Here is a 10,852-nt window from a genome sequence, read left to right on the forward strand (position 1 = left end):
GCAGGTACAATCAGATTAACTTTATGAGGCTCCTAGGGAGTCAGAGTCACCAGGGAAGGGACTCCCGGCCAAGCAGTAGCCTCCTGGTCCAAAGTAGTGTCATTCCCTTCCATGGCTCTTGTGCACGCAGGTAGTGTACTAACGAAGACCAAATATCCTGGGCACCAGCTCCCACTAAGCCGTCAGCTGACAGCTGATCCTGGAAGTAAGTCGAATCACGTAGGCATCCAGTCTTGCGTGGCATCAGATGCAGACCCCAATGCATTGCCACCTGGCGCCTCGCCAGCAGCAGAAGCACGGTCATCAATTTGCGCACATCTGAGGGGACTTACTTCACGTATCCCAGTTAGTGGTCGAAGTGGGCGCGATCGGAAGGGCACGGCGTGCCCCTGCTTCTTTTATTAAAAAGATTCAGGGGCATATTATCAAGAAACAGCGTTAAAATTATTGCCACTTTAGTGGCAGAAAACTGACGCTAAAGCGGCGATAATGAGCTTCATAATATGCCTTTGTGAATTCCCATAGAAGCCCATGTTCTCGTGTGAAAATGGGCTTCTATGGGAATTCTCAAGGGCATATTATCAAGCCAATTATCGCCGCTTTAGCAGCATTTTTTTGCCACTGATGCGGCGATAATTTTAATGCCGTGCTTGATAATATGCCCCTCAGTTCCCCTACTTTTCAAAACTGTGTCCCAGGATGGCAGAAATAGCAAAGGCATCCAGATAAGGCTCGGCTTGCTTTCGTGGACGTTCGGGGGCGGGCGGAGAAGGAAAAGGACTTTGTCTCTTCCTTACTGCCCAGAGAAGACACGGACAATGTCCTTTTCTTTTCTGTGCTGGCAGCTGACCCCCTCTTCCAATTATTCCCTCTCTTTCTGTCTTGCTCCTCACTTACTGAAAACCGTGACTTGAAGAAACGGTTCACAACCTCTCTTTCCTTCTTTCATTTAGTTGCTTCCCTGTGAAATGGATCCAAAAAAGAAAAACACTCTTGCAGCAAATGCCCTGTTTCTGACATTTTTCTATTCCAAAGTGCAGCCTCGGGATGGAGAGAAATAAAAAGTTTTTAATTTGAAAAATAAATACATAACTAAATAAAGCAAGACAGAGTGGTTGCAAAGTGGCCAGATTGGTTTTATACACATCCAAACACATCAGCCTCACTTTACAGACTTTGCAGTGAAGCGCTACTTTTGTTTTTTCGTCTTTCTTTGAACAGCATTGTTGTCCCCAGGTGTGGAAGTGCACCATTCCTGGATGTATTGCAAACTTGGTTGATTGGTGGATCTGAAAACAAAATGTGTACCATGGCTCTGTGTTTATTGGATGTGGTCTTTTTAAACCATACTCCTTAACTTTTCAGGTAAAACCACTCGCTGATTTCTGAATAGTGAGTGAGAGATCTTTAAAGTAACCATGTTGTTTCTGCTTATATTTCACATGATTTACTTAATCTTGCATTCCCTATGAGTGTTTGCTTTTACTTTTTTTTTATTTTAGGCAGCATATTACTCTTATCAAGTGCATAATTTGAATTGAGCCACATCCAAGTGTTTATAGCAGGCACAATTAGGTTGTAGCTGAAGGCAGTGAGAGTTTCTCTCAGTGGGGCAGTATGGTGTTCAGTGGGGGAGAGGATGTGGCACTATGGCCAGAGCTGTCGAATTTGGAACTGGGGAACCGGGTTCAGCCTTCATGACCAGTCCACCAGACCACTCTACTGAGGGAGCATATTCCCTTGCTAGACCTTAGAAGGCCCCACTAGACCTTAGAAGGCCTGATGTCTTAGCACAAGCAGGTGTACCCTAGTGGTGCCAATTGTGGGTTAACCTGGAAGGCCGGTCCACCACAATCCATACTGAAGTTCACCTCCAGCCTCGCGGTCAGGCCTACGAAGCAGCACACCCTAGAGCAACAGTGATCCAGTCACTGTGATTCTGTCACTGAGGTCACATGAACCTTGAGCAGGTTAGGGCAGTGCGAACGGTGTGACCTCACTGGGTACCTATTTCGGGTTGGTGCGTAGTGTTTGCAAGTATATTATGGTTAACAAAAAACTTGCTGCCTCCTTCCGTGCCTCCAGCAATTTCCAGCAACAATAAAAATGTCATGATAACTTTGGTGATTAATGTCCTTCCTAGAGAGAGCTCAGAGTTTTGTCTAGCGGAAGGGTTGACTCCTGGAAAGGTAGCACAGAGGGTTAGTGTGCCTGCTGCAAAGAATATGTACCATGCAGATTGCAAAGTGCACATAATGTTAACTAGGTTAGTAGGTTACTGCTTTTGTCAGAGAGATCCTTTTGTTACTTGCAGTTTATAAGTTAAAATTGTAACATAGAACAGTGAGCTATTAAACTATACTGCCTACTAGTATGGTTGCCATGTGGCTTCTACACCTTGTAGTCCTTTGTCTTATGTAACATTTCCTATACAGTTGATTTAAACATGTATAAATGATTGTCTCTGTGTAGTGTGTGTGATGTAAAGTCCTCCGAGACCGTACACTGGTATGAGTGGCGCAGTAAATCAAATTAAATGCATCTGAGACAGAGTGTGGTTATGGAGAATTGAGGGGCACTGTTAAAGGGTGGTAGTGAGGGAGTCCGAGGAGTAGGTGATAATGGGTGTCACCAACAAACATTGTTGCACAGGGAGCCACCAGCACTAAAGCCGGCCCTGCCATCGAGGCCAGTTCGCCTCACCCATTGGTACTTCCACTGGCCTGGTTTCAGCAGTAGTAGCTGCAACTCACCAAGGATCGGCAATGCAGGATGTGAACGCACGCCAAACTATGTTTGCAAACTTCACAGTCTCTCTGCTTCATACACAAGCACTTTTAACATGTGCTATTTGCTCTGCAGCCACTGGAATTATGCAGAAATGGGGGACAAAATGATGCCGCAGGGTTGACTAAATTATGCAACAAAAAAAGGCTGCAGCGTAATGCAATATATTTTCTTATACTTTATTTAGACATTTTTACACATGTTAAGTCTCTGCAAAGATTCTGCCTCATTAGTATCAGTAAAACATACAAATACAGCAGTGAGAAAGGTGATCAGTCAACCTTTGCAAAGGGCCGTCACTTTGCAGCAACTCAAGTCACGTTTTGTAGTAACTTTTTATCCGTTTGAGCTACAAAAATGATTAGGTAAAACTGTAAGATTATGCAGTGGATTATGTATTATGTGGCAAATACGTCAGAGCCATAATTATATAGAAAACATTTGCAAACTAGGATATTTTGCCTTACATGTTTGAACTGGTCTTGTGGAAGAAGGGAGGAGAAGTGCTAATGAGAGTAACTGCATGGCTTGGAAACAAATGGCTTGTGATTCCACTTTTACGCGCATTTGGGACATTGTGTGATTGAAAATATATCCCACTTTGTGAATGTATTTAAATGCCAATAACTCCTATTAAAACTTAAATAATCAAGTGTATCCATTGGTTTAATTAAATAACACAATAAGCTGTAACTGGCCGGTGACATGCCAAACAAATACTAGAAATTGGGATGTTCGGCACATTCTGGCCACACCTCTGACTCCGCCCACTGATCCAATCCTTGGGTTATCCCCGCCCTCGGAGTCTGCGCCCACAGTTCCCCTACTTTTTTTCTCCCACTTCGACCACTGATCCCAGTAGTGTAACTCACCGTGAGCACTCTGTCACGCTTCCTGTAATTCTTACGCATGAAACACCTGAAGCCAAAAGCACTGGACTCTCGGACAAACAGACGGCAAGTGGAGAAAATTGGCTCGGGGAACGGCGCAGCACAAGCAGCACGGTTGAAAATCAACATGTTCAAAACATCATCTCTTGGGCACGGTACAATCTATGCAAATACTCAAAGTGCACCAGACCTGGCGGTAGTTGGGCGATCGGGCCCTAGGTTTTCTGCAGCAGTACTTCCTCGGTGAGGGGGGCTCCCAGGTCTGCCTCCCATGCACTACGAGTGATAGGGACGTGCACCAGAGCAGGCGCCTGCATCCCTGCGTATAGTTTAGTTACCAGCCTGCATGGGAATGGTGACGCAAGGAACACCTCAAGTACCTGAAAAATGGGAGAGGCTACCAGGAAGGAGATGTGAAGCACTTGAACAGCTGCTCAAAGTTGGTAATATGTATATGTGTCCAATAGTGTCACATCAGGGTGCTGTAGAGCCTTTTGTGGTGTGATAAAGGTATCCTCTGGGTAGAGTGCGCCCATGGACGACAACTGCAAGCAACTCAGTCTAGTGGAGGTGCTAGTGTCAAGTGTTATTGGGAGAGAAAGGTGGCCTGGAATCAGCACTGAGGGAGCAAAGAGGGAGTCTAACTATGCGCACCACCTAAGCTTGTTCCATGCCCATACTGTGCAAGCCACAATGTTTGCTTGTGCCCTCAGGTGCCTAAGGGCCAGGTACAACGCCATCTGCAGGGGGCATGGCGAGACATGATCGTGCACCAGGTGCTATATGTGCCATGAAATGCGTGGGAATAGCCAGCAATGTGCAAACTGTCCCTGAGCACTATGATAATATAGATCCATGCCAGGGGCTCCCAGTCCCCCCAGCTCAAAGGGGAGCATCAATATCTTCCACTTTATGCAAGGTTGTCTGCCCGTCCACACGAGCGTCACCATATGCGATCGGAGCAGTCTATGGAAATGAAGTGGCAGGGTCTGGTTTTGAAACTAATAAAGGACCTTGGGGAAGACACCATCTTAGCAATGTCAGTCACCCAGTCAGTGACACCGGGAGTCTCAACCAGCTCTCCATGCACTCTTCCAACCATGTCATTAGACATCCATAGTTGGCACTCCAGAGGTCATCAAGATTTCTGCTGAGCCAAATCCTTACCGGCTCCCTAGCTCAGCAGAGCAGAAACTCTGAGGTAAATTCCTCAGTAATGGCTGTCAGGAGGAACAGAGTTGACTTGGCCCAGTTGATAGAGATGCTCGATATCCCCTTGAGTCTGATCAATTCTCTTATTAGAGGGTCCAAGTTATCCCATGGGTGGCGAACAATTAGGGAGACATCATCAGTGTACATGGACACCAGGATTTGATGAGGTGCAAATGCCAAGCCCCAATGTGAGTGGTACTGTTGGTGACGCCACCGGGGACTCCACAGCGATAGCAAACAATATAGGGGACAGTGGACACCCTTGACAAGTATCCCTAGATACCAGGCAGGGGGAAGTGATCACTCCAAGTGGACAACAGGTTGGGGATACAGTAGGCGAATGAGTCTTATAAACTTGGGGCTCATACCAAGATGCAAAAACACCACAAACAGATAAGGCCAGTCTAGGGAATAAACACTTTGTGGCATCCAGAAATACCACCGCTGCGTGGAGAGCAGGATCAATGGTTTGTACAAGAACGCAAAAAAGTGCACAGATTATGTGCCGTTGTCCTTCCAGGTACAAAGCCCGACTGGTCAGCGCACATGATAATAGGTAGGAGCGGAAGCAGTCAGTTTTGCCTAGATTTTATTGTCCATGTTAAACATACCGTCCGTGCTGTCAAGTTGGCAAGACCTTTACAGGTCCAAGAGGTGGCTGTCTGTCATCAATAAGCTAAGTCTCACTGCTGCGTTTGGATTGGGATCCTGAGAGTTGCTAGAGCAATCAGCTCTGGGATCTAGAACCACATTAAAGTCTCCTCCCCATAAATTCACCCCAGGACCCAGCGTGCCTGTCAGTTTCCATATCTCTGAAAAGAAGCAGGTGTCATCTTCAATCGGTCCATAGACCGAGAGCAGCAGAAGAGGGTGCCCCAATAATGTGCCTGAATCAGCACTTATCCTTGCTGGTCGCAGAGGATGTGGTGAGTGCGCCATGGCAGGCCCTTGCAAATTAGAATGGCAACACCACAGAAATAGTTCGAGTAATGGACTACTTGGCACTCTCAAAACACAGAAATTGGTGCGACACCCTCAACTGCTGCGTGGAACAGTTTTCTTGGCACACCTATATCTAATGTCAGTCTCATCACCTACTGCTACCGAGGTAGGCTTACTCCTCACGTAGAAGAAGCATGTCACCTTGCGTGAGTTTACCTCATCAAATTCTTGGAATTGCCTTGTTTCACCTGGAGGGAGTGGTGAGACTGACATTAGATATAGGTGTGCCAAGAAAACTGTTCCATGCACCACTTGAGTGTGTCACGCCAATTTATCATGGTAGATGCAAAGCTTGGTGGGGAAAATGAGAGAGTATTTGTCATCTGTTTTCTGCATGGAGCATTTGACTGGCCGCCTGCACCACAACAGTGAGATCTAGGAAAATGGATATCTCCTTGCCCTGGTAGTGGAGAGCTCACCGATCTTTCGCAAGCTGCAGGACTGTGTTGTGATCTTTGTAATTTAACAGTCTGGCAAATATCAGTCAGGTCTGTGTGCCAGGAGGAGGTCTCAGTCCTAGCGACCGATGTGCTTGCTCAATGATAAACATAGGGGAAAGTGCTTTCTCAAACAGTGTGCCAAGCATCTTTCTAAGTAATCCTGGGTGACGCCCATTTCCATCATACTCCTAGGATACGCAGGTTATCCCTCCTCCAGATCTTCATTCTTATTACAGATGACCTCCAAGACATTTTCTATCTGGAGCAACTTCTCATTGGCTGATTGGTGTCTGTCCAAGACCTTAGAGGTGCGGCACTCAAGGTGATAGAGTCGATCATCATGCTTGTCAACCTTGTCTTTCAGACAATCAAATCTGTCTGCCAGTAGGTCAGTTTTGGTACTGATCACGGAGAGGCTGTGTTTAAGGTCTATGAACATAATGCAAATGTCTGGCTCCAGGGTAAAGAGCTGGCCATCTTCCTGGCTCGGTTGTGGGTCCTCAGAGGGCAAGTCCTCTGCTCTCATTTATCTGCATTGTTCGAATGAGAGTTTGGACTGCTTAGCATCGGGTTTATCCATGTTGTCCCAAGCAGAGTTCCTTGTGTTTCAGGGTGTAGCCAGAGTGCACACAATGGTCCAGTCTGAGGTTGATCCCCCAGTCCTCTTGGGTTTCGTCCTCACCTCCGGTGTGGAACCGATGGGGTGGAGAGGCACTTGTAGATCCGAATCACCAATCCTCAGCAGGGGGTAGAGTGTCATCCAGTTCAGCTGGCAGAGCTGCAAGTGGACCAGGCAGAGAGGGGCAGTCACAACAACATTCATTCAGGGGGGTCTAGCAGTAGCAGGGCCGGGCCCCGCCTCACCCCGGAGCGAAACCATGGGGGCACGAGCAGGCCCAATCACCCTCAGGTGCTCAGATCACAGTTGTTGTAGGGTGCCCCAAGACTGAGTACTCTCTGGGTGTTTAGTGAGGGGCCCTGGTGTCTAGAAACGAGTTTACCTATGAGAATCTTAAATCCAGTTTTTGTGTTCCTGGCAATCCTCTAAAGTGAATCCCACCCATGTGCTGGTAAATTGCTACACAGCCCAGCGACTTTGGGAAAGTATTACTGTATGTGCTACAATGGATTTAAATGAGAGTATTCGGCTAAATCTTTCCATGATCATTTTAAATGGCACATTCACATTTCCCCTTCCGACATCATGCTAGAGAAATAACTTGTAAAGTTCTTTATGGTAGCAATGTCCTTACACCTCTATAGCTGGAAGGCTTCTTCAACTGCATGGTCTGATGTTTGGTTGATGGAAAGGTCACCTCTCTTTATTTTGGAGAAACTCCACAAATATATTTCAGAATTAGGACTGTTTCTTAAGTCTAATTTACACACGGCAGGTCTCTGGAGGGGCACACTGGGCAACAAATCATGGACTTGAATAGGGTTTTGAAAAGTATCAATGGCTGAGTTTAATTAAAACTGTTTTGTTTTTCTAACTGAAAGGATTCAAAAGTTGGTATGTTTTATTTTTGGTTTGTTCTCCCACAGTGGCTCATATTCAGTAAATAAAATAAATACGGTCAGAAAGTGGGTTATTAATTTGGCAAGAGGAGATCCAACTCAATAAATACACCAAGTTTAGGTCTCACGTGTCAATGAATTCTGCTGAAAACCTGGAAGGTGTGGCACAGGCAGCAGGCAATTCCTCAGCTAAGTACATGATAAGGTCAAGCCATAACAACAATGTTTAATTAAACAAAACAATGTGATAACATTCCAAACAAATTTACAGTAATAGACACAAATTTAATAAGCCTCAACATAATTACAATTATGAAATAGGAATAGAATATATGAGTTTTAACAGTTTAACGCTAAAATCACTTAGGAAAAGTACAGCCCCAAACAGAAGTAACAGTTTAGATACTGTCCAAGGACCTAGGTTCAGTTCCAGGCTGACTGCAATCAGGTGAAGGTCAGATACAAAAGGCATGTTTACCGCTCACAGTTTTAATTTCTAACTCTTTTTTCTGGAAGTCAAAGTCCTCCAGTGGGATAAGGTCCAAGACTGAAACAGGCGAATGTTCCTTGAAGTCAGATCCATTCACTGAAGGTGTCGTTTTTTACTGCAATTCCTCCAAGCAGAACAAAGCAGAATTTCATGACCCCCTAATGTCACTTAGTTGCTTGGATTTATTTGCTGCCTCGCACAGATCCAACGTTTTACATTCAGATTTTGTTTTTTTTTTGATTTTCAAAATTCAAGTGGGCAAGGTATGAATATGTACCCAAGCAGGGCTTCTCTTCAAGGTTCTGCAAGTGGAAAAATGACCAAGTTGTACTTTTCATCAACTGCTGAGAAAGTTCTTTCTGGTCAATCCCCAGCCCACATGCCCTTAGGGCAGACTTCTTGGCATCATCTCTCTCTCTCTCTCTCTCTCTCTTTAAAGCCAAGGCTCCTGCAGGGTCCTTTTAACGTGAAGCCCACCAGTTTCCTTCCAAGTCGCCAGTGCCAAATATATTCAAGATGGCGCTCAGCGCTGATAGCTAAGAAGGGGGTATGGTGATAGGGTTATGAGAGAAGGCATACACGGAACGTTGGTAGTTTGAAGTTATGCAGTTCGTTTCATCTGCTATTTTTATACTAGAAAGAAGACAAGATGGCTGCTACTCTCTGCTCTTACATCAACTTGAAATGTACTTTTTTCATTTAAATGGATTTGAGATACCAAGGCTACAAGGGATGTAATTGAAGTGAAGCTACAGTGAATTAAACAGAAAATGTCTGGGAAGAGGTCCCCAGTGTATCTGTGGAGATAATATTGAGAGCCAGGAACACAGGTGAAGAGTCGAGAACAGGTAAAGGTTTTCTCTCATCAATAGGGAGGAACGCCAAGCAACTTCTCAAACCCTGGAAATGGCTTTTATACACTGCAGGATTTTATGCTTCCTGCAGCAGATCCTCACAAGCCGGGATACTCAAATCCTGTGGTAGATCCTTGAATCCTGCGGACCCTGCTACTTGGATGGGGAGTACAATCACAACTTTTATGGTGCCAAAATGGGGACCCAATTGACCATGTTGGTGAATAAAAGATAACAACTGAGCAGCACGCGTGACAGCCAAAATCTCAGGTAATATGACTGCTGTCATGCAGTGCTGACAACACCCTGAGGAGCAAGGCCCTGCCCGAGTGGTGAAAAGGGCGGCCAAAATAAGCCAGGTCCAGAGGTGAATGGGAGTGAGGATGAGTGGCTTCGACAAGTCATGAGATTGAGGTGCCATTCATACATAATCTGCGCACTAGCCAGTGTTTGGAGAATTTTTCCTATCCTATCCAGTCTTCTTTCTCACCCTATGCCTACCTCCTTTTTCAGCATTTCTTCGCTTTACTGTAAAAATTCCCAGAAGTTGAAAATCAATGTTAACTGAGCCATTCTTTCCCCAAGAGGGTCTATGTCAAGCTTTAAAAACTATTTAGATGAGGTTTCCTCATGACCATCAGGGTCCAAACTGGTTCTTTCTTCTGCTGGGGTTGGTGTCAAAGGGTCAATGAGGGCTGTAGGCATGAATAGGAGCAGCCTCACCTTTGCATCTTGAAGCAGTAGGCGGCCTTGACCCACTACTTTGATCTTCCTCCTATCTTGAAAATAAAGCAGTCTTCATTGTGCATTTAAATTTTAATTCCAAATGTAAAATTCTTGTTTGATGGGCTTTCGTACCACTGAAGCCTGGACTGCAATTGCATTTATTGTGAAGAGAGGGAGCATGGCTTAAATCCCGGCGATCTTTGGTGCTGTGTATTTAAAGTGTGAATGACAGACTGACCAGTCTCTGGACTCAACCAGCCTTACATGTGTACTTCAGGAGTTCTAATCCACTGTGTCTCGAGAGTTGGGTTTGGGGACAGCACATGCACATCTCCTTACTTCGCTGAGGCAGTTGGAGGCTTTGTCTTGCCAGTTCTGACACAGCTCCCATGCTATTTAATATAATAAACTTCGTACGAGCTGTGTCTGCATTGGCTCTTTGCACAAATCAGTGTCCCCAAGTTCGATCAATGTGGAGCCAGGAAGCATGGGAACAGGAAAATCACATTTATAGTTGTGGTTTTATTGTGAAGGACACAGCAATCCTCCACTTTCTCTATTGTCTACCAGGAATTTCTTCCTTAAACTACTGTGTGTGTGCCAGAAAGATACCTGCTGCTAGAAATGGTGTTTCTGATTTGCTAGGGTATGGCTAGGGTATGCACCTAAGCCAGACAGAACCCACCATTCTGGTCAGGGTAAGGGAGTTACACACCCAGGATAACCCCTGCTCACTTCCTAGGTAGCTTGGAATGAGCAGTCGGGATTATTCCAGAGGCAATGTGTAAAGTGTTTGTGCAACACACACACACACACACACACCAGTGACACAATAAATACACCACAAATGAGACTCCACACAGTATTATATAAAAAACAAGTTACACAGAATTCGGACAACTAACAATTTCCGCGGAATGTCCAGTAATACTA

Source organism: Lissotriton helveticus, chromosome 3_1, assembly GCF_964261635.1.
Source record: "Lissotriton helveticus chromosome 3_1, aLisHel1.1, whole genome shotgun sequence".
Classification (NCBI taxonomy): Eukaryota; Metazoa; Chordata; class Amphibia; order Caudata; family Salamandridae; genus Lissotriton; species Lissotriton helveticus.